This window comes from Eucyclogobius newberryi, unplaced genomic scaffold (assembly GCF_026437365.1).
Source record: "Eucyclogobius newberryi isolate DKJ021-1_F unplaced genomic scaffold, fEucNew1.0.hap1 SCAF_29, whole genome shotgun sequence".
Classification (NCBI taxonomy): Eukaryota; Metazoa; Chordata; class Actinopteri; order Gobiiformes; family Gobiidae; genus Eucyclogobius; species Eucyclogobius newberryi.
The window spans coordinates 450,942-472,538 of NW_027315934.1; the positions used below are offsets into that span (position 1 = coordinate 450,942).

General features: G+C 41.0%; 10 non-coding genes across 10 annotated transcripts; all 10 read right to left on the reverse strand.

Annotated features, from left to right (window-relative positions):
* Nucleotides 1–1,564: 1,564 nt before the first annotated feature.
* Nucleotides 1,565–1,636, reverse strand: trnae-cuc (transfer RNA glutamic acid (anticodon CUC)). Its single transcript has one exon. It is a non-coding gene; the product is annotated as a tRNA-Glu (tRNA).
* A 1,788-nt stretch (nt 1,637–3,424) lies between these two features.
* trnae-cuc (transfer RNA glutamic acid (anticodon CUC)) lies at nt 3,425–3,496 on the reverse strand. Its single transcript has one exon. It is a non-coding gene; the product is annotated as a tRNA-Glu (tRNA).
* Nucleotides 3,497–5,285: 1,789 nt separating this feature from the next.
* trnae-cuc (transfer RNA glutamic acid (anticodon CUC)) lies at nt 5,286–5,357 on the reverse strand. Its single transcript has one exon. It is a non-coding gene; the product is annotated as a tRNA-Glu (tRNA).
* A 1,810-nt stretch (nt 5,358–7,167) lies between these two features.
* Nucleotides 7,168–7,239, reverse strand: trnae-cuc (transfer RNA glutamic acid (anticodon CUC)). Its single transcript has one exon. It is a non-coding gene; the product is annotated as a tRNA-Glu (tRNA).
* Nucleotides 7,240–9,034: 1,795 nt separating this feature from the next.
* On the reverse strand, nt 9,035–9,106 carry trnae-cuc (transfer RNA glutamic acid (anticodon CUC)). Its single transcript has one exon. It is a non-coding gene; the product is annotated as a tRNA-Glu (tRNA).
* Nucleotides 9,107–10,922: 1,816 nt separating this feature from the next.
* On the reverse strand, nt 10,923–10,994 carry trnae-cuc (transfer RNA glutamic acid (anticodon CUC)). The gene has a single exon. It is a non-coding gene; the product is annotated as a tRNA-Glu (tRNA).
* A 3,698-nt stretch (nt 10,995–14,692) lies between these two features.
* Nucleotides 14,693–14,764, reverse strand: trnae-uuc (transfer RNA glutamic acid (anticodon UUC)). Its single transcript has one exon. It is a non-coding gene; the product is annotated as a tRNA-Glu (tRNA).
* Nucleotides 14,765–16,579: 1,815 nt separating this feature from the next.
* Nucleotides 16,580–16,651, reverse strand: trnae-uuc (transfer RNA glutamic acid (anticodon UUC)). The gene has a single exon. It is a non-coding gene; the product is annotated as a tRNA-Glu (tRNA).
* A 1,816-nt stretch (nt 16,652–18,467) lies between these two features.
* On the reverse strand, nt 18,468–18,539 carry trnae-cuc (transfer RNA glutamic acid (anticodon CUC)). Its single transcript has one exon. It is a non-coding gene; the product is annotated as a tRNA-Glu (tRNA).
* A 1,815-nt stretch (nt 18,540–20,354) lies between these two features.
* trnae-cuc (transfer RNA glutamic acid (anticodon CUC)) lies at nt 20,355–20,426 on the reverse strand. The gene has a single exon. It is a non-coding gene; the product is annotated as a tRNA-Glu (tRNA).
* Nucleotides 20,427–21,597: the final 1,171 nt, after the last annotated feature.

Consider the following 21,597-nt stretch of genomic DNA (forward strand, 5'->3'; position numbering starts at 1 on the left):
TTTGGAGGCTATTGTCCTGTGCATTATAATTATGGGGTTTTGTACACCTAATAGACTCAAATTACTTCAAAATGTGTAACCATAGTCCTTTTTTGACCTACATCTTGTTGGTTCAGCATGAGTATGCAATTTTACTAGGTGCTGATTGCTGGACCATTATCTTAAAGACAAGAGAGTTACTTAAACATAGCGTTGACTTTGATTACTTGTGAAGTAACATAGTCTTGAAAGAGTTCCTTCTCAGCTATTTTTCCCCCCAAAAAAGAAATGACAATGTAGGATGGATTAAATAAAAGTGCTGCTCGATTAAATGGAAGGTGGAACTGGGAGCTCGCGCTGAAACTCAGCTTCCATCATCTATATCCGCATCAGTTGAGAATAAACCTACACTTTGCTGACTAGCTTGGTTAATCCTGATTAGAAAAGCCATCAGTGCAAATAAACACATTCTAGCAGAGGATGGTTTCGATCCATCGACCTCTGGGTTATGGGCCCAGCACGCTCCCGCTGCGCCACTCTGCTGAGTGCTCTCCTTCAATGGGACTTGAACCTAAAATCCCTGGTTTAGGGGGCCAGTGCATTATAGCTACGGGGCTATATACATCTAAATGACTCAAATTGCTTCAAAATGTGTTATCTAGATTCAAAGGTAATGCAGAACTGGGATCTTGCACAGAAGCACTGTGCTCTACCACTGAGCTACATCCCCATCTACTGCCTGTCATGATTTTTTTTCCAAGCAAGGTTTGGACCTTTCCCTTTGTGCCATGAACAGACTACTGAATGGCGCTGCAGGGGACTGAACCCAGGATTTCCTACATGCCCTTGATCTGAAAGAAATGCTGAGAAATGAAACATGCTGGTTTATAAAATGGAACGAAAGCTTGAAAGTTGTGCTCCAAAACAGACGTTGCTGACAGGATTCAATTCCAGTTGACAGAAATCCTAACCACTAGAGCATATGGGAAATGTAAGAATCAAGTGTAAAAGATTGAAGTGTAACATAAGCCTCATGGATGTTGGAGAGGTTAAGGAACAGTGCTCAGTTGGGGCACCAGCTTTTAAGCAAGCATTTTTACTATCTAAAAGTGCTTGGTTCTGCATGTAATGGAAAGAAGCCCACTCTACGTGCAACAAATCTCGTGATTTGTATTTTGCTTTTGCTAAATAGAAGTATTTCTTGATATTGAATACAGTTCATTTTGCTCTCAAATTTGAGATATTGTTTTGTTTCAAACAAAGCATTTGACTGAGTGCATGAAAACATTTTGGGTAAGAAGCACTATCTGGCCATTCTGAGTTTGTGTTGGATCCCTACTAGATATTCTGGCCGAGTGGTCTAAGGGGCTAGATTTAGGTTCGTGTCCCTGTGAAGGGATGCATTCAAATCCAACAACTGTTAGACTGCATGGAAAAGCTAAACGTCGATTACTAGATATTAAAGCTGCGCCCAAATGCGTGATATTTTTCTATGCCTCGCTGGACACCAATTAAAGGTTTTTACACTTGTTTTCACAACATGTCCTGTGCGTAATGTGGATACAAGTCTTCCAAGAGGAGCATATTCCCATACCGGGAGTTGAACCCGGGCCACCTGGGTGAGAACCAGGAATCCTAACCGCTAGACCATATGGGAAGGATTACAAAGTAACTGATTGAATTATAAAGTAGACCTCAGTGATGTTTGAGAGTTGAGGAACAGTCCAAACAGTGCATATTTGGGGAATCAGCTTGTTAGCAAGCATTTTTAATCCAATCTAAAAGTGTTTGATTCTGCATGTAATTGAAAGAAGCCCATTCTAAATGGAAAAAGTCTCGTGATTTGTATATTGCTTGTCATTCAGCCAATAAGACCATGGACCTGAAATCCACAATACGGGATTTTGGAGGCTATTGTCCTGTGCATTATAATTATGGGGTTTTGTACACCTAATAGACTCAAATTACTTCAAAATGTGTAACCATAGTCCTTTTTTGACCTACATCTTGTTGGTTCAGCATGAGTATGCAATTTTACTAGGTGCTGATTGCTGGACCATTATCTTAAAGACAAGAGAGTTACTTAAACATAGCGTTGACTTTGATTACTTGTGAAGTAACATAGTCTTGAAAGAGTTCCTTCTCAGCTATTTTTCCCCCCAAAAAAGAAATGACAATGTAGGATGGATTAAATAGAAGGTGGAACTGGGAGCTCGCGCTGAAACTCAGCTTCCATCATCCATATCTGCATCAGTTGAGAATAAACCTACACTTTGCTGACTAGCTTGGTTAATCCTGATTAGAAAAGCCATCAGTGCAAAGTAACACATTCTAGCAGAGGATGGTTTCGATCCATCGACCTCTGGGTTATGGGTACAGCACGCTTCCGCTGCGCCACTCTGCTGAGTGCTCTCCTTCGATGGGACTTGAACCTAAAATACCTGGTTTAGGGGGCCAGTGCATTATACCTACGGGGCTATATACATCTAAATGACTCAAATTGCTTCAAAATGTGTTATCTAGATTCAAAGGTAATGCAGAACTGGGATCTTGCACAGAAGCACTGTGCTCTACCACTGAGCTACATCCCCATCTACTGCCTGTCATGATTTTTTTCCAAGCAAGGTTTGGACCTTTCCCTTTGTGCCATGAACAGACTACTGAATGGCGCTGCAGGGGACTGAACCCAGGATTTCCTACATGCCCTTGATCTGAAAGAAATGCTGAGAAATGAAACATGCTGGTTTATAAAATGGAACGAAAGCTTGAAAGTTGTGCTCCCAAACAGACGTTGCTGACAGGATTCAATTCCAGTTGACAGAAATCCTAACCACTAGAGCATATGGGAAATGTAAGAATCAAGTGTAAAAGATTGAAGTGTAACATAAGCCTCATGGATGTTGGAGAGGTTAAGGAACAGTGCTCAGTTGGGGCACCAGCTTTTAAGCAAGCATTTTTACTATCTAAAAGTGCTTGGTTCTGCATGTAATGGAAAGAAGCCCACTCTACGTGCAACAAATCTCGTGATTTGTATTTTGCTTTTGCTAAATAGAAGTATTTCTTGATATTGAATACAGTTCATTTTGCTCTCAAATTTGAGATATTGTTTTGTTTCAAACAAAGCATTTGACTGAGTGCATGAAAACATTTTGGGTAAGAAGCACTATCTGGCCATTCTGAGTTTGTGTTGGATCCCTACTAGATATTCTGGCCGAGTGGTCTAAGGGGCTAGATTTAGGTTTGTGTCCCTGTGAAGGGATGCATTCAAATCCAACAACTGTTAGACTGCATGGAAAAGCTAAAGGTCGATTACTAGATATTAAAGCTGCGCCCAAATGCGTGATATTTTTCTATGCCTCGCTGGACACCAATTAAAGGTTTTTACACTTGTTTTCACAACATGTCCTGTGCGTAATGTGGATACAAGTCTTCCAAGAGCAGCATATTCCCATACCGGGAGTTGAACCCGGGCCACCTGGGTGAGAACCAGGAATCCTAACCACTAGACCATATGGGAAGGATTACAAAGCAACTGATTGAATTATAAAGTAGACCTCAGTGAGGTTTGAGAGTTGAGGAACAGTCCAAACAGTGCATATTTGGGGAATCAGCTTGTTAGCAAGCATTTTTAATCCAATCTAAAAGTGTTTGATTCTGCATGTAATTGAAAGAAGCCCATTCTAAATGGAAAAAGTCTCGTGATTTGTATGTTGCTTGTCGTTCAGCCAAACAAGACCATGGACCTGAAATCCACAATACGGGATTTTGAAGGCTATTGTCCTGTGCATTATAATTATGGGGTTTTGTACACCTAATAGACTCAAATTGCTTCAAAATGTGTAACCATAGTCCTTTTTTGACCTACATCTTGTTGGTTCAGCATGAGTATGCAATTTTACTAGGTGCTGATTGCTGGACCATTATCTTAAAGACAAGAGAGTTACTTAAACATAGCGTTGACTTTGATTACTTGTGAAGTAACATAGTCTTGAAAGAGTTCCTTCTCAGCTATTTCTCCCCCCAAAAAAGAAATGACAATGTAGGATGGATTAAATAGAAGGTGGAACTGGGAGCTCGCGCTGAAACTCAGCTTCCATCATCTATATCGGCATCAGTTGAGAATAAACCTACACTTTGCTGACTAGCTTGGTTAATCCTGATTAGAAAAGCCATCAGTGCAAAGTAACACATTCTAGCAGAGGATGGTTTCGATCCATCGACCTCTGGGTTATGGGCACAGCACGCTTCCGCTGCGCCACTCTGCTGAGTGCTCTCCTTCGATGGGACTTGAACCTAAAATACCTGGTTTAGGGGGCCAGTGCATTATACCTACGGGGCTATATACATCTAAATGACTCAAATTGCTTCAAAATGTGTTATCTAGATTCAAAGGTAATGCAGAACTGGGATCTTGCACAGAAGCACTGTGCTCTACCACTGAGCTACATCCCCATCTACTGCCTGTCATGATTTTTTTCCAAGCAAGGTTTGGACCTTTCCCTTTGTGCCATGAACAGACTACTGAATGGCGCTGCAGGGGACTGAACCCAGGATTTCCGACATGCCCTTGATCTGAAAGAAATGCTGAGAAATGAAACATGCTGGTTTATAAAATGGAACGAAAGCTTGAAAGTTGTGCTCCCAAACAGACGTTGCTGACAGGATTCAATTCCAGTTGACAGAAATCCTAACCACTAGAGCATATGGGAAATGTAAGAATCAAGTGTAAAAGATTGAAGTGTAACATAAGCCTCATGGATGTTGGAGAGGTTAAGGAACAGTGCTCAGTTGGGGCACCAGCTTTTAAGCAAGCATTTTTACTATCTAAAAGTGCTTGGTTCTGCATGTAATGGAAAGAAGCCCACTCTACGTGCAACAAATCTCGTGATTTGTATTTTGCTTTTGCTAAATAGAAGTATTTCTTGATATTGAATACAGTTCATTTTGCTCTCAAATTTGAGATATTGTTTTGTTTCAAACAAAGCATTTGACTGAGTGCATGAAAACATTTTGGGTAAGAAGCACTATCTGGCCATTCTGAGTTTGTGTTGGATCCCTACTAGATATTCTGGCCGAGTGGTCTAAGGGGCTAGATTTAGGTTCGTGTCCCTGTGAAGGGATATATTCAAATCCAACAACTGTTAGACTGCATGGAAAAGGTAAACGTCGATTACTAGATATTAAAGCTGCGCCCAAATGCGTGATATTTTTCTATGCCTCGCTGGACACCAATTAAAGGTTTTTACACTTGTTTTCACAACATGTCCTGTGCGTAATGTGGATACAAGTCTTCCAAGAGCAGCATATTCCCATACCGGGAGTTGAACCCGGGCCACCTGGGTGAGAACCAGGAATCCTAACCACTAGACCATATGGGAAGGATTACAAAGCAACTGATTGAATTATAAAGTAGACCTCAGTGAGGTTTGAGAGTTGAGGAACAGTCCAAACAGTGCATATTTGGGGAATCAGCTTGTTAGCAAGCATTTTTAATCCAATCTAAAAGTGTTTGATTCTGCATGTAATTGAAAGAAGCCCATTCTAAATGGAAAAAGTCTCGTGATTTGTATGTTGCTTGTCGTTCAGCCAAACAAGACCATGGACCTGAAATCCACAATACGGGATTTTGGAGGCTATTGTCCTGTGCATTATAATTATGGGGTTTTGTACACCTAATAGACTCAAATTGCTTCAAAATGTGTAACCATAGTCCTTTTTTGACCTACATCTTGTTGGTTCAGCATGAGTATGCAATTTTACTAGGTGCTGATTGCTGGACCATTATCTTAAAGACAAGAGAGTTACTTAAACATAGCGTTGACTTTGATTACTTGTGAAGTAACATAGTCTTGAAAGAGTTCCTTCTCAGCTATTTTTCCCCCCAAAAAAGAAATGACAATGTAGGATGGATTAAATAAAAATGCTGCTCGATTAAATGGAAGGTGGAACTGGGAGCTCGCGCTGAAACTCAGCTTCCATCATCTATATCGGCATCAGTTGAGAATAAACCTACACTTTGCTGACTAGCTTGGTTAATCCTGATTAGAAAAGCCATCAGTGCAAAGTAACACATTCTAGCAGAGGATGGTTTCGATCCATCGACCTCTGGGTTATGGGCACAGCACGCTTGCGCTGCGCCACTCTGCTGAGTGCTCTCCTTCGATGGGACTTGAACCTAAAATACCTGGTTTAGGGGGCCAGTGCATTATACCTACGGGGCTATATACATCTAAATGACTCAAATTGCTTCAAAATGTGTTATCTAGATTCAAAGGTAATGCAGAACTGGGATCTTGCACAGAAGCACTGTGCTCTACCACTGAGCTACATCCCCATCTACTGCCTGTCATGATTTTTTTCCAAGCAAGGTTTGGACCTTTCCCTTTGTGCCATGAACAGACTACTGAATGGCGCTGCAGGGGACTGAACCCAGGATTTCCTACATGCCCTTGATCTGAAAGAAATGCTGAGAAATGAAACATGCTGGTTTATAAAATGGAACGAAAGCTTGAAAGTTGTGCTCCAAAACAGACGTTGCTGACAGGATTCAATTCCAGTTGACAGAAATCCTAACCACTAGAGCATATGGGAAATGTAAGAATCAAGTGTAAAAGATTGAAGTGTAACATAAGCCTCATGGATGTTGGAGAGGTTAAGGAACAGTGCTCAGTTGGGGCACCAGCTTTTAAGCAAGCATTTTTACTATCTAAAAGTGCTTGGTTCTGCATGTAATGGAAAGAAGCCCACTCTACGTGCAACAAATCTCGTGATTTGTATTTTGCTTTTGCTAAATAGAATTATTTCTTGATATTGAATACAGTTCATTTTGCTCTCAAATTTGAGATATTGTTTTGTTTCAAACAAAGCATTTGACTGAGTGCATGAAAACATTTTGGGTAAGAAGCACTATCTGGCCATTCTGAGTTTGTGTTGGATCCCTACTAGATATTCTGGCCGAGTGGTCTAAGGGGCTAGATTTAGGTTCATGTCCCTGTGAAGGGATATATTCAAATCCAACAACTGTTAGACTGCATGGAAAAGCTAAACGTCGATTACTAGATATTAAAGCTGCGCCCAAATGCGTGATATTTTTCTATGCCTCGCTGCACACCAATTAAAGGTTTTTACACTTGTTTTCACAACATGTCCTGTGCGTAATGTGGATACAAGTCTTCCAAGAGCAGGATATTCCCATACCGGGAGTTGAACCCGGGCTACCTGGGTGAGAACCAGGAATCCTAACCGCTAGACCATATGGGAAGGATTACAAAGCAACTGATTGAATTATAAAGTAGACCTCAGTGATGTTTGAGAGTTGAGGAACAGTCCAAACAGTGCATATTTGGGGAATCAGCTTGTTAGCAAGCATTTTTAATCCAATCTAAAAGTGTTTGATTCTGCATGTAATTGAAAGAAGCCCATTCTAAATGGAACAAGTCTCGTGATTTGTATATTGCTTGTCATTCAGCCAATAAGACCATGGACCTGAAATCCACAATACGGGATTTTGGAGGCTATTGTCCTGTGCATTATAATTATGGGGTTTTGTACACCTAATAGACTCAAATTGCTTCAAAATGTGTAACCATAGTCCTTTTTTGACCTACATCTTGTTGGTTCAGCATGAGTATGCAATTTTACTAGGTGCTGATTCCTGGACCATTATCTTAAAGACAAGAGAGTTACTTAAACATAGCGTTGACTTTGATTACTTGTGAAGTAACATAGTCTTGAAAGAGTTCCTTCTCAGCTATTTTTCCCCCCAAAAAAGAAATGACAATGTAGGATGGATTAAATAGAAGGTGGAACTGGGAGCTCGCGCTGAAACTCAGCTTCCATCATCTATATCGGCATCAGTTGAGAATAAACCTACACTTTGCTGACTAGCTTGGTTAATCCTGATTAGAAAAGCCATCAGTGAAAAGTAACACATTCTAGCAGAGGATGGTTTCAATCCATCGTCCTCTGGGTTATGGGCACAGCACGCTTCCGCTGCGCCACTCTGCTGAATGCTCTCCTTCGATGGGACTTGAACCTAAAAAACCTGGTTTAGGGGGCCAGTGCATTATACCTACGGGGCTATATACATCTAAATGACTCAAATTGCTTCAAAATGTGTTATCTAGATTCAAAGGTAATGCAGAACTGGGATCTTGCACAGAAGCACTGTGCTCTACCACTGAGCTACATCCCCATCTACTGCCTGTCATGATTTTTTTCCAAGCAAGGTTTGGAGACAACACCTTTCCCTTTGTGCCATGAACAGACTACTGAATGGCGCTGCAGGGGACTGAACCCAGGATTTCCTACATGCCCTTGATCTGAAAGAAATGCTGAGAAATGAAACATGCTGGTTTATAAAATGGAACGAAAGCTTGAAAGTTGTGCTCCCAAACAGACGTTGCTGACAGGATTCAATTCCAGTTGACAGAAATCCTAACCACTAGAGCATATGGGAAATGTAAGAATCAAGTGTAAAAGATTGAAGTGTAACATAAGCCTCATGGATGTTGGAGAGGTTAAGGAACAGTGCTCAGTTGGGGCACCAGCTTTTAAGCAAGCATTTTTACTATCTAAAAGTGCTTGGTTCTGCATGTAATGGAAAGAAGCCCACTCTACGTGCAACAAATCTCGTGATTTGTATTTTGCTTTTGCTAAATAGAAGTATTTCTTGATATTGAATACAGTTCATTTTGCTCTCAAATTTGAGATATTGTTTTGTTTCAAACAAAGCATTTGACTGAGTGCATGAAAACATTTTGGGTAAGAAGCACTATCTGGCCATTCTGAGTTTGTGTTGGATCCCCACTAGATATTCTGGCCGAGTGGTCTAAGGGGCTAGATTTAGGTTCGTGTCCCTGTGAAGGGATGCATTCAAATCCAACAACTGTTAGACTGCATGGAAAAGCTAAACGTCGATTACTAGATATTAAAGCTGCGCCCAAATGCGTGATATTTTTCTATGCCTCGCTGGACACCAATTAAAGGTTTTTACACTTGTTTTCACAACATGTCATGTGCGTAATGTGGATACAAGTCTTCCAAGAGCAGGATATTCCCATACCGGGAGTTGAACCCGGGCCACCTGGGTGAGAACCAGGAATCCTAACCGCTAGACCATATGGGAAGGATTACAAAGCAACTGATTGAATTATAAAGTAGACCTCAGTGATGTTTGAGAGTTGAGGAACAGTCCAAACAGTGCATATTTGGGGAATCAGCTTGTTAGCAAGCATTTTTAATCCAATCTAAAAGTGTTTGATTCTGCATGTAATTGAAAGAAGCCCATTCTAAATGGAAAAAGTCTCGTGATTTGTATGATGCTTGTCGTTCAGCCAATAAGACCATGGACCTGAAATCCACAATACGGGATTTTGGAGGCTATTGTCCTATGCATTATAATTATGGGGTTTTGTACACCTAATAGACTCAAATTGCTTAAAAATGTGTAACCATAGTTCTTTTTTGACCTACATCTTGTTGGTTCAGCATGAGTATGCAATTTTACTAGGTGCTGATTGCTGGACCATTATCTTAAAGACAAGAGAGTTACTTAAACATAGCGTTGACTTTGATTACTTGTGAAGTAACATAGTCTTGAAAGAGTTCCTTCTCAGCTATTTTTCCCCCCAAAAAAGAAATGACAATGTAGGATGGATTAAATAAAAGTGCTGCTCGATTAAATGGAAGGTGGAACTGGGAGCTCGCGCTGAAACTCAGCTTCCATCATCTATATCGGCATCAGTTGAGAATAAACCTACACTTTGCTGACTAGCTTGGTTAATCCTGATTAGAAAAGCCATCAGTGCAAATAAACACATTCTAGCAGAGGATGGTTTCGATCCATCGACCTCTGGGTTATGGGCCCAGCACGCTTCCGCTGCACCACTCTGCTGAGTGCTCTCCTTCGATGGGACTTGAACCTAAAATCCCTGGTTTAGGGGGCCAGTGCATTATAGCTACGGGGCTATATACATCTAAATGACTCAAATTGCTTCAAAATGTGTTATCTAGATTCAAAGGTAATGCAGAACTGGGATCTTGCACAGAAGCACTGTGCTCTACCACTGAGCTACATCCCCATCTACTGCCTGTCATGATTTTTTTCCAAGCAAGGTTTGGAGACAACACCTTTCCCTTTGTGCCATGAACAGACTACTGAATGGCGCTGCAGGGGACTGAACCCAGGATTTCCTACATGCCCTTGATCTGAAAGAAATGCTGAGAAATGAAACATGCTGGTTTATAAAATGGAACGAAAGCTTGAAAGTTGTGCTCCCAAACAGACGTTGCTGACAGGATTCAATTCCAGTTGACAGAAATCCTAACCACTAGAGCATATGGGAAATGTAAGAATCAAGTGTAAAAGATTGAAGTGTAACATAAGCCTCATGGATGTTGGAGAGGTTAAGGAACAGTGCTCAGTTGGGGCACCAGCTTTTAAGCAAGCATTTTTACTATCTAAAAGTGCTTGGTTCTGCATGTAATGGAAAGAAGCCCACTCTACGTGCAACAAATCTCGTGATTTGTATTTTGCTTTTGCTAAATAGAAGTATTTCTTGATATTGAATACAGTTCATTTTGCTCTCAAATTTGAGATATTGTTTTGTTTCAAACAAAGCATTTGACTGAGTGCATGAAAACATTTTGGGTAAGAAGCACTATCTGGCCATTCTGAGTTTGTGTTGGATCCCTACTAGATATTCTGGCCGAGTGGTCTAAGGGGCTAGATTTAGGTTCGTGTCCCTGTGAAGGGATATATTCAAATCCAACAACTGTTAGACTGCATGGAAAAGCTAAACGTCGATTACTAGATATTAAAGCTGCGCCCAAATGCGTGATATTTTTCTATGCCTCGCTGGACACCAATTAAAGGTTTTTACACTTGTTTTCACAACATGTCCTGTGTGTAATGTGGATACAAGTCTTCCAAGAGCAGCATATTCCCATACCAGGAGTTGAACCCGGGCCACCTGGGTGAGAACCAGGAATCCTAACCACTAGACCATATGGGAAGGATTACAAAGCAACTGATTGAATTATAAAGTAGACCTCAGTGAGGTTTGAGAGTTGAGGAACAGTCCAAACAGTGCATATTTGGGGAATCAGCTTGTTAGCAAGCATTTTTAATCCAATCTAAAAGTGTTTGATTCTGCATGTAATTGAAAGAAGCCCATTCTAAATGGAAAAAGTCTCGTGATTTGTATGTTGCTTGTCGTTCAGCCAAACAAGACCATGGACCTGAAATCCACAATACGGGATTTTGGAGGCTATTGTCCTGTGCATTATAATTATGGGGTTTTGTACACCTAATAGACTCAAATTGCTTCAAAATGTGTAACCATAGTCCTTTTTTGACCTACATCTTGTTGGTTCAGCATGAGTATGCAATTTTACTAGGTGCTGATTGCTGGACCATTATCTTAAAGACAAGAGAGTTACTTAAACATAGCGTTGACTTTGATTACTTGTGAAGTAACATAGTCTTGAAAGAGTTCCTTCTCAGCTATTTTTCCCCCCAAAAAAGAAATGACAATGTAGGATGGATTAAATAAAAATGCTGCTCGATTAAATGGAAGGTGGAACTGGGAGCTCGCGCTGAAACTCAGCTTCCATCATCTATATCGGCATCAGTTGAGAATAAACCTACACTTTGCTGACTAGCTTGGTTAATCCTGATTAGAAAAGCCATCAGTGCAAAGTAACACATTCTAGCAGAGGATGGTTTCGATCCATCGACCTCTGGGTTATGGGCACAGCACGCTTCCGCTGCGCCACTCTGCTGAGTGCTCTCCTTCGATGGGACTTGAACCTAAAATACCTGGTTTAGGGGGCCAGTGCATTATACCTACGGGGCTATATACATCTAAATGACTCAAATTGCTTCAAAATGTGTTATCTAGATTCAAAGGTAATGCAGAACTGGGATCTTGCACAGAAGCACTGTGCTCTACCACTGAGCTACATCCCCATCTACTGCCTGTTATGATTTTTTTCCAAGCAAGGTTTGGACCTTTGCCTTTGTGCCATGAACAGACTACTGAATGGCGCTGCAGGGGACTGAACCCAGGATTTCCTACATGCCCTTGATCTGAAAGAAATGCTGAGAAATGAAACATGCTGGTTTATAAAATGGAACGAAAGCTTGAAAGTTGTGCTCCCAAACAGACGTTGCTGACAGGATTCAATTCCAGTTGACAGAAATCCTAACCACTAGAGCATATGGGAAATGTAAGAATCAAGTGTAAAAGATTGAAGTGTAACATAAGCCTCATGGATGTTGGAGAGGTTAAGGAACAGTGCTCAGTTGGGGCACCAGCTTTTAAGCAAGCATTTTTACTATCTAAAAGTGCTTGGTTCTGCATGTAATGGAAAGAAGCCCACTCTACGTGCAACAAATCTCGTGATTTGTATTTTGCTTTTGCTAAATAGAAGTATCTCTTGATATTGAATACAGTTCATTTTGCTCTCAAATTTGAGATATTGTTTTGTTTCAAACAAAGCATTTGACTGAGTGCATGAAAACATTTTGGGTAAGAAGCACTATCTGGCCATTCTGAGTTTGTGTTCGATCCCCACTAGATATTCTGGCCGAGTGGTCTAAGGGGATAGATTTAGGTTCGTGTCCCTGTGAAGGGATGCATTCAAATCCAACCACTGTTAGACTGCATGGAAAAGCTAAAGGTCGATTACTAGATATTAAAGCTGCGCCCAAATGCGTGATATTTTTCTATGCCTCGCTGGACACCAATTAAAGGTTTTAACACTTGTTTTCACAACATGTCCTGTGCGTAATGTGGATACAAGTCTTCCAAGAGCAGGATATTCCCATACCGGGAGTTGAAACCGGGCCACCTGGGTAAAACCCAGGAATCCTAACCGCTAGACCATATGGGAAGGATTACAAAGCAACTGATTGAATTATAAAGTAGACCTCAGTGATGTTTGAGAGTTGAGGAACAGTCCGAACAGTGCATATTTGGGGAATCAGCTTGTTAGCAAGCATTTTTAATCCAATCTAAAAGTGTTTGATTCTGCATGTAATTGAAAGAAGCCCATTCTAAATGGAAAAAGTCTCGTGATTTGTATGTTGCTTGTCGTTCAGCCAATAAGACCATGGACCTGATATCCACAATACGGGATTTTGGAGGCTATTGTCCTATGCATTATAATTATGGGGTTTTGTACACCTAATGGATTCAAATTGCTTAAAAATGTGTAACCATAGTTCTTTTTTGACCTACATCTTGTTGGTTCAGCATGAGTATGCAATTTTACTAGGTGCTGATTGCTGGACCATTATCTTAAAGACAAGAGAGTTACTTAAACATAGCGTTGACTTTGATTACTTGTGAAGTAACATAGTCTTGAAAGAGTTCCTTCTCAGCTATTTTTCCCCCCAAAAAAGAAATGACAATGTAGGATGGATTAAATAAAAGTGCTTCTCGATTAAATGGAAGGTGGAACTGGGAGCTCGCGCTGAAACTCAGCTTCCATCATCTATATCGGCATCAGTTGAGAATAAACCTACACTTTGCTGACTAGCTTGGTTAATCCTGATTAGAAAAGCCATCAGTGCAAAGTAACACATTCTAGCAGAGGATGGTTTCGATCCATCGACCTCTGGGTTATGGGCCCAGCACGCTTCCGCTGCGCCACTCTGCTGAGTGCTCTCTTTCGATGGGACTTGAACCTAAAATCCCTGGTTTAGGGGGCCAGTGCATTATACCTACGGGGCTATATACATCTAAATGACTCAAATTGCTTCAAAATGTGTTATCTAGATTCAAAGGTAATGCAGAACTGGGATCTTGCACAGAAGCACTGTGCTCTACCACTGAGCTACATCCCCATCTACTACCTGTCATGATTTTTTTCTAAGCAAGGTTTGGAGACAACACCTTTCCCTTTGTGCCATGAACAGACTACTGAATGGTGCTGCAGGGGACTGAACCCAGGATTTCCTACATGCCCTTGATCTGAAAGAAATGCTGAGAAATGAAACATGCTGGTTTATAAAATGGAACGAAAGCTTGAAAGTTGTGCTCCCAAACAGACGTTGCTGACAGGATTCAATTCCAGTTGACAGAAATCCTAACCACTAGAGCATATGGGAAATGTAAGAATCAAGTGTAAAAGATTGAAGTGTAACATAAGCCTCATGGATGTTGGAGAGGTTAAGGAACAGTGCTCAGTTGGGGCACCAGCTTTTAAGCAAGCATTTTTACTATCTAAAAGTGCTTGGTTCTGCATGTAATGGAAAGAAGCCCACTCAACGTGCAACAAATCTCGTGATTTGTATTTTGCTTTTGCTAAATAGAAGTATTTCTTGATATTGAATACAGTTCATTTTGCTCTCAAATTTGAGATATTGTTTTGTTTCAAACAAAGCATTTGACTGAGTGCATGAAAACATTTTGGGTAAGAAGCACTATCTGGCCATTCTGAGTTTGTGTTGGATCCCCACTAGATATTCTGGCCGAGTGGTCTAAGGGGATAGATTTAGGTCCGTGTCCCTGTGAAGGGATGCATTCAAATCCAACCACTGTTAGACTGCATGGAAAAGCTAAAGGTCGATTACTAGATATTAAAGCTGCGCCCAAATGCGTGATATTTTTCTATGCCTCGCTGGACACCAATTAAATGTTTTTACACTTGTTTTCACAACATGTCCTGTGCGTAAAGTGGATACAAGTCTTCCAAGAGCAGGATATTCCCATACCGGGAGTTGAACCCGGGCCACCTGGGTGAAAACCAGGAATCCTAACCGCTAGACCATATGGGAAGGATTACAAAGCAACTGATTGAATTATAAAGTAGACCTCAGTGATGTTTGAGAGTTGAGGAACAGTCCAAACAGTGCATATTTGGGGAATCAGCTTGTTAGCAAGCATTTTTAATCCAATCTAAAAGTGTTTGATTCTGCATGTAATTGAAAGAAGCCCATTCTAAATGGAAAAAGTCTCGTGATTTGTATGTTGCTTGTCGTTCAGCCAATAAGACCATGGACCTGAAATCCACAATACGGGATTTTGGAGGCTATTGTCCTATGCATTATAATTATGGGGTTTTGTACACCTAATGGACTCAAATTGCTTCAAAATGTGTAACCATAGTTCTTTTTTGACCTACATCTTGTTGGTTCAGCATGAGTATGCAATTTTACTAGGTGCTGATTGCTGGACCATTATCTTAAAGACAAGAGAGTTCCTTAAACATAGCGTTGACTTTGATTACTTGTGAAGTAACATAGTCTTGAAAGAGTTCCTTCTCAGCTATTTTTCCCCCAAAAAAGAAATGACAATGTAGGATGGATTAAATAAAAGTGCTGCTCGATTAAATGGAAGGTAGAACTGGGAGCTCGCGCTGAAACTCAGCTTCCATCATCTATATCGGCATCAGTTGAGAATAAACCTACACTTTGCTGACTAGCTTGGTTAATCCTGATTAGAAAAGCCATCAGTGCAAAGTAACACATTCTAGCAGAGGATGGTTTCGATCCATCGACCTCTGGGTTATGGGCCCAGCACGCTTCCGCTGCGCCACTCTGCTGAGTGCTCTCCTTCGATGGGACTTGAACATAAAATACCTGGTTTAGGGGGCCAGTGCATTATACCTACGGGGCTATATACATCTAAATGACTCAAATTGCTTCAAAATGTGTTATCTAGATTCAAAGGTAATGCAGAACTGGGATCTTGCACAGAAGCACTGTGCTCTACCACTGAGCTACATCCCCATCTACTGCCTGTCATGATTTTTTTCCAAGCAAGGTTTGGAGACAACACCTTTCCCTTTGTGCCATGAACAGACTACTGAATGGCGCTGCAGGGGACTGAACCCAGGATTTCCTACATGCCCTTGATCTGAAAGAAATGCTGAGAAATGAAACATGCTGGTTTATAAAATGGAACGAAAGCTTGAAAGTTGTGCTCCCAAACAGACGTTGCTGACAGGATTCAATTCCAGTTGACAGAAATCCTAACCACTAGAGCATATGGGAAATGTAAGAATCAAGTGTAAAAGATTGAAGTGTAACATAAGCCTCATGGATGTTGGAGAGGTTAAGGAACAGTGCTCAGTTGGGGCACCAGCTTTTAAGCAAGCATTTTTACAATCTAAAAGTGCTTGGTTCTGCATGTAATGGAAAGAAGCCCACTCTACGTGCAACAAATCTCGTGATTTGTATTTTGCTTTTGCTAAATAGAAGTATTTCTTGATATTGAATACAGTTCATTTTGCTCTCAAATTTGAGATATTGTTTTGTTTCAAACAAAGCATTTGACTGAGTGCATGAAAACATTTTGGGTAAGAAGCACTATCTGGCCATTCTGAGTTTGTGTTGGATCCCCACTAGATATTCTGGCCGAGTGGTCTAAGGGGCTAGATTTAGGTTCGTGTCCCTGTGAAGGGATGCATTCAAATCCAACCACTGTTAGACTGCATGGAAAAGCTAAAGGTCGATTACTAGATATTAAAGCTGCGCCCAAATGCGTGATATTTTTCTATGCCTCGCTGGACACCAATTAAAGGTTTTTACACTTGTTTTCACAACATGTCCTGTGCGTAATGTGGATACAAGTCTTCCAAGAGCAGGACATTCCCATACCGGGAGTTGAACCCGGGCCACCTGGGTGAAAACCAGGAATCCTAACCGCTAGACCATATGGGAAGGATTACAAAGCAACTGATTGAATTATAAAGTAGACCTCAGTGATGTTTGAGAGTTGAGGAACAGTCCAAACAGTGCATATTTGGGGAATCAGCTTGTTAGCAAGCATTTTTAATCCAATCTAAAAGTGTTTGATTCTGCATGTAATTGAAAGAAGCCCATTCTAAATGGAAAAAGTCTCGTGATTTGTATGTTGCTTGTCGTTCAGCCAATAAGACCATGGACCTGAAATCCACAATACGGGATTTTGGAGGCTATTGTCCTGTGCATTATAATTATGGGGTTTTGTACACCTAATAGACTCAAATTGCTTCAAAATGTGTAACCATAGTCCTTTTTTGACCTACATCTTGTTGGTTCAGCATGAGTATGCAATTTTACTAGGTGCTGATTGCTGGACCATTATCTTAAAGACAAGAGAGTTACTTAAACATAGCGTTGACTTTGATTACTTGTGAAGTAACATAGTCTTGAAAGAGTTCCTTCTCAGCTATTTTTTCCCCCAAAAAAGAAATGACAATGTAGGATGGATTAAATAAAAGTGCTGCTCGATTAAATGGAAGGTGGAACTGGGAGCTCGCGCTGAAACTCAGCTTCCATCATCTATATCGGCATCAGTTGAGAATAAACCTACACTTTGCTGACTAGCTTGGTTAATCCTGATTAGAAAAGCCATCAGTGGAAATAAACACATTCTAGCAGAGGATGGTTTCGATCCATCGACCTCTGGGTTATGGGCCCAGCACGCTTCCGCTGCGCCACTCTGCTGAGTGCTCCCCTTCAATGGGACTTGAACCTAAAATACCTGGTTTAGGGGGGCAGTGCATTATACCTACGGGGCTATATACATCTAAATGACTCAAATTGCTTCAAAATGTGTTATCTAGATTCAAAGGTAATGCAGAACTGGGATCTTGCACAGAAGCACTGTGCTCTACCACTGAGCTACATCCCCATCTACTGCCTGTCATGATTTTTTTCCAAGCAAGGTTTGGAGACAACACCTTTCCCTTTGTGCCATGAACAGACTACTGAATGGCGCTGCAGGGGACTGAACCCAGGATTTCCTACATGCCCTTGATCTGAAAGAAATGCTGAGAAATGAAACATGCTGGTTTATAAAATGGAACGAAAGCTTGAAAGTTGTGCTCCCAAACAGACGTTGCTGACAGGATTCAATTCCAGTTGACAGAAATCCTAACCACTAGAGCATATGGGAAATGTAAGAATCAAGTGTAAAAGATTGAAGTGTAACATAAGCCTCATGGATGTTGGAGAGGTTAAGGAACAGTGCTCAGTTGGGGCACCAGCTTTTAAGCAAGCATTTTTACAATCTAAAAGTGCTTGGTTCTGCATGTAATGGAAAGAAGCCCACTCTACGTGCAACAAATCTCGTGATTTGTATTTTGCTTTTGCCAAATAGAAGTTTTTCTTGATATTGAATACAGTTCGTTTTGCTCTCAAATTTGAGATATTGTTTTGTTTCAAACAAAGCATTTGACTGAGTGCATGAAAACATTTTGGGTAAGAAGCACTATCTGGCCATTCTGAGTTTGTGTTGGATCCCCACTAGATATTCTGGCTGAGTGGTTTAAGGGGCTAGATTTAGGTTCGTGTCCCTGTGAAGGGATGCATTCAAATCCAACAACTGTTAGACTGCATGGAAAAGCTAAAGGTCGATTACTAGATATTAAAGCTGCGCCCAAATGCGTGATATTTTTCTATGCCTCGCTGGACACCAATTAATGGTTTTTACACTTGTTTTCACAACATGTCCTGTGCGTACTGTGGATACAAGTCTTCCAAGAGCAGGATATTCCCATACCGGGAGTTGAACCCGGGCCACCTGGGTGAGAACCAGGAATCCTAACCGCTGGACAATATGGAAAGGATTACAAAGCAAATGATTGAAGTATAAAGTAGACCTCAGTGATGTTTGAGAGTTGAGAAACAGTCCAAACAGTGCATATTTGGGGAATCAGCTTGTTAGCAAGCATTTTTAATCCAGTCTAAAAGTGTTTGATTCTGCATGTAATTGAAAGAAGCCCATTCTAAATGGAAAAAGTCTCGTGATTTGTATGTTGCTTGTCGTTCAGCCAATAAGACCATGGATCTGAAATCCACAATACGGGATTTTGGAGGCTATTGTCCTGTGCATTATAATTATGGGGTTTTGTACACCTAATAGACTCAAATTGCTTCAAAATGTGTAACCATAGTCCTTTTTTGACCTACATCTTGTTGATTCAGCATGAGTATGCAATTTTACTAGGTGCTGATTGCTGGACCATTATCTTAAAGACAAGAGAGTTCCTTAAACATAGCGTTGACTTTGATTACTTGTGAAGTAACATAGTCTTGAAAGAGTTCCTTCTCAGCTATTTTTCCCCAAAAAAAGAAATGACAATGTAGGATGGATTAAATAAAAGTGCTGCTCGATTAAATGGAAGGTGGAACTGGGAGCTCGCGCTGAAACTCAGCTTCCATCATCTATATCGGCATCAGTTGAGAATAAACCTACACTTTGCTGACTAGCTTGGTTAATCCTGATTAGAAAAGCCATCAGTGCAAAGTAACACATTCTAGTAGAGGATGGTTTCGATCCATCGACCTCTGGGTTATGGGCCCAACACGCTTCCGCTGCGCCACTCTGCTGAGTGCTCTCCTTCGATGGGACTTGAACCTAAAATACCTGGTTTAGGGGGCCAGTGCATTATACCTACGGGGCTATATACATCTAAATGACTCAAATTGCTTCAAAATGTGTTATCTAGATTCAAAGGTAATGCAGAACTGGGATCTTGCACAGAAGCACTGTGCTCTACCACTGAGCTACATCCCCATCTACCACCTGTCATGATTTTTTTCCAAGCAAGGTTTGGAGACAACACCTTTCCCTTTGTGCCATGAACAGACTACTAAATGGCGCTGCAGGGGACTGAACCCAGGATTTCCTACATGCCCTTGATCTGAAAGAAATGCTGAGAAATTAAACATGCTGGTTTATAAAATGGAACGAAAGCTTGAAAGTTGTGCTCCCAAACAGACGTTGCTGACAGGATTCAATTCCAGTTGACAGAAATCCTAACCACGAGAGCATATGGGAAATGTAAGAATCAAGTGTAAAAGATTGAAGCGTAACATAAGCCTCATGGCTGTTGGAGAGGTTAAGGAACAGTGCTCAGTTGGGGCACCAGCTTTTAAGCAAGCATTTTTACTATCTAAAAGTGCTTGGTTCTGCATGTAATGGAAAGAAGCCCACTCTACGTGCAACAAATCTCGTGATTTGTATTTTGCTTTTGCCAAATAGAAGTTTTTCTTGATATTGAATACAGTTCGTTTTGCTCTCAAATTTGAGATATTGTTTTGTTTCAAACAAAGCATTTGACTGAGTGCATGAAAACATCTTGGGTAAGAAGCACTATCTGGCCATTCTGAGTTTGTGTTGGATCCCCACTAGATATTCTGGCCGAGTGGTCTAAGGGGCTAGATTTAGGTTCGTGTCCCTGTGAAGGGATGCATTCAAATCCAACAACTGTTAGACTGCATGGAAAAGCTAAAGGTCGATTACCAGATATTAAAGCTGCGCCCAAATGCGTGATATTTTTCTATGCCTCGCTGGACACCAATTAAAGGTTTTTACACTTGTTTTCACAACATGTCCTGTGCGTACTGTGGATACAAGTCTTCCAAGAGCAGGATATTCCCATACCGGGAGTTGAACCCGGGCCACCTGGGTGAGAACCAGGAATCCTAACCGCTGGACCATATGGAAAGGATTACGACGCAAATGATTGAAGTATAAAGTAGACCTCAGTGATGTTTGAGAGTTGAGAAACAGTCCAAACAGTGCATATTTGGGGAATCAGCTTGTTAGCAAGCATTTTTAATCCAGTCTAAAAGTGTTTGATTCTGCATGTAATTGAAAGAAGCCCATTCTAAATGGAAAAAGTCTCGTGATTTGTATGTTGCTTGTCGTTCAGCCAATAAGACCATGGACCTGAAATCCACAATACGGGATTTTGGAGGCTATTGTCCTGTGCATTATAATTATGGGGTTTTGTACACCTAATAGACTCAAATTGCTTCAAAATGTGTAACCATAGTCCTTTTTTGACCTACATCTTGTTGGTTCAGCATGAGTATGCAATTTTACTAGGTGCTGATTGCTGGACCATTATCTTAAAGACAAGAGAGTTCCTTAAACATAGCGTTGACTTTGATTACTTGTGAAGTAACATAGTCTTGAAAGAGTTCCTTCTCAGCTATTTTTCCCCCAAAAAAGAAATGACAATGTAGGATGGATTAAATAAAAGTGCTGCTCGATTAAATGGAAGGTGGAACTGGGAGCTCGCGCTGAAACTCAGCTTCCATCATCTATATCGGCATCAGTTGAGAATAAACCTACACTTTGCTGACTAGCTTGGTTAATCCTGATTAGAAAAGCCATCAGTGGAAATAAACACATTCTAGCAGAGGATGGTTTCGATCCATCGACCTCTGGGTTATGGGCCCAGCACGCTTCCGCTGCGCCACTCTGCTGAGTGCTCCCCTTCAATGGGACTTGAACCTAAAATACCTGGTTTAGGGGGGCAGTGCATTATACCTACGGGGCTATATACATCTAAATGACTCAAATTGCTTCAAAATGTGTTATCTAGATTCAAAGGTAATGCAGAACTGGGATCTTGCACAGAAGCACTGTGCTCTACCACTGAGCTACATCCCCATCTACTGCCTGTCATGATTTTTTTCCAAGCAAGGTTTGGAGACAACACCTTTCCCTTTGTGCCATGAACAGACTACTGAATGGCGCTGCAGGGGACTGAACCCAGGATTTCCTACATGCCCTTGATCTGAAAGAAATGCTGAGAAATGAAACATGCTGGTTTATAAAATGGAACGAAAGCTTGAAAGTTGTGCTCCCAAACAGACGTTGCTGACAG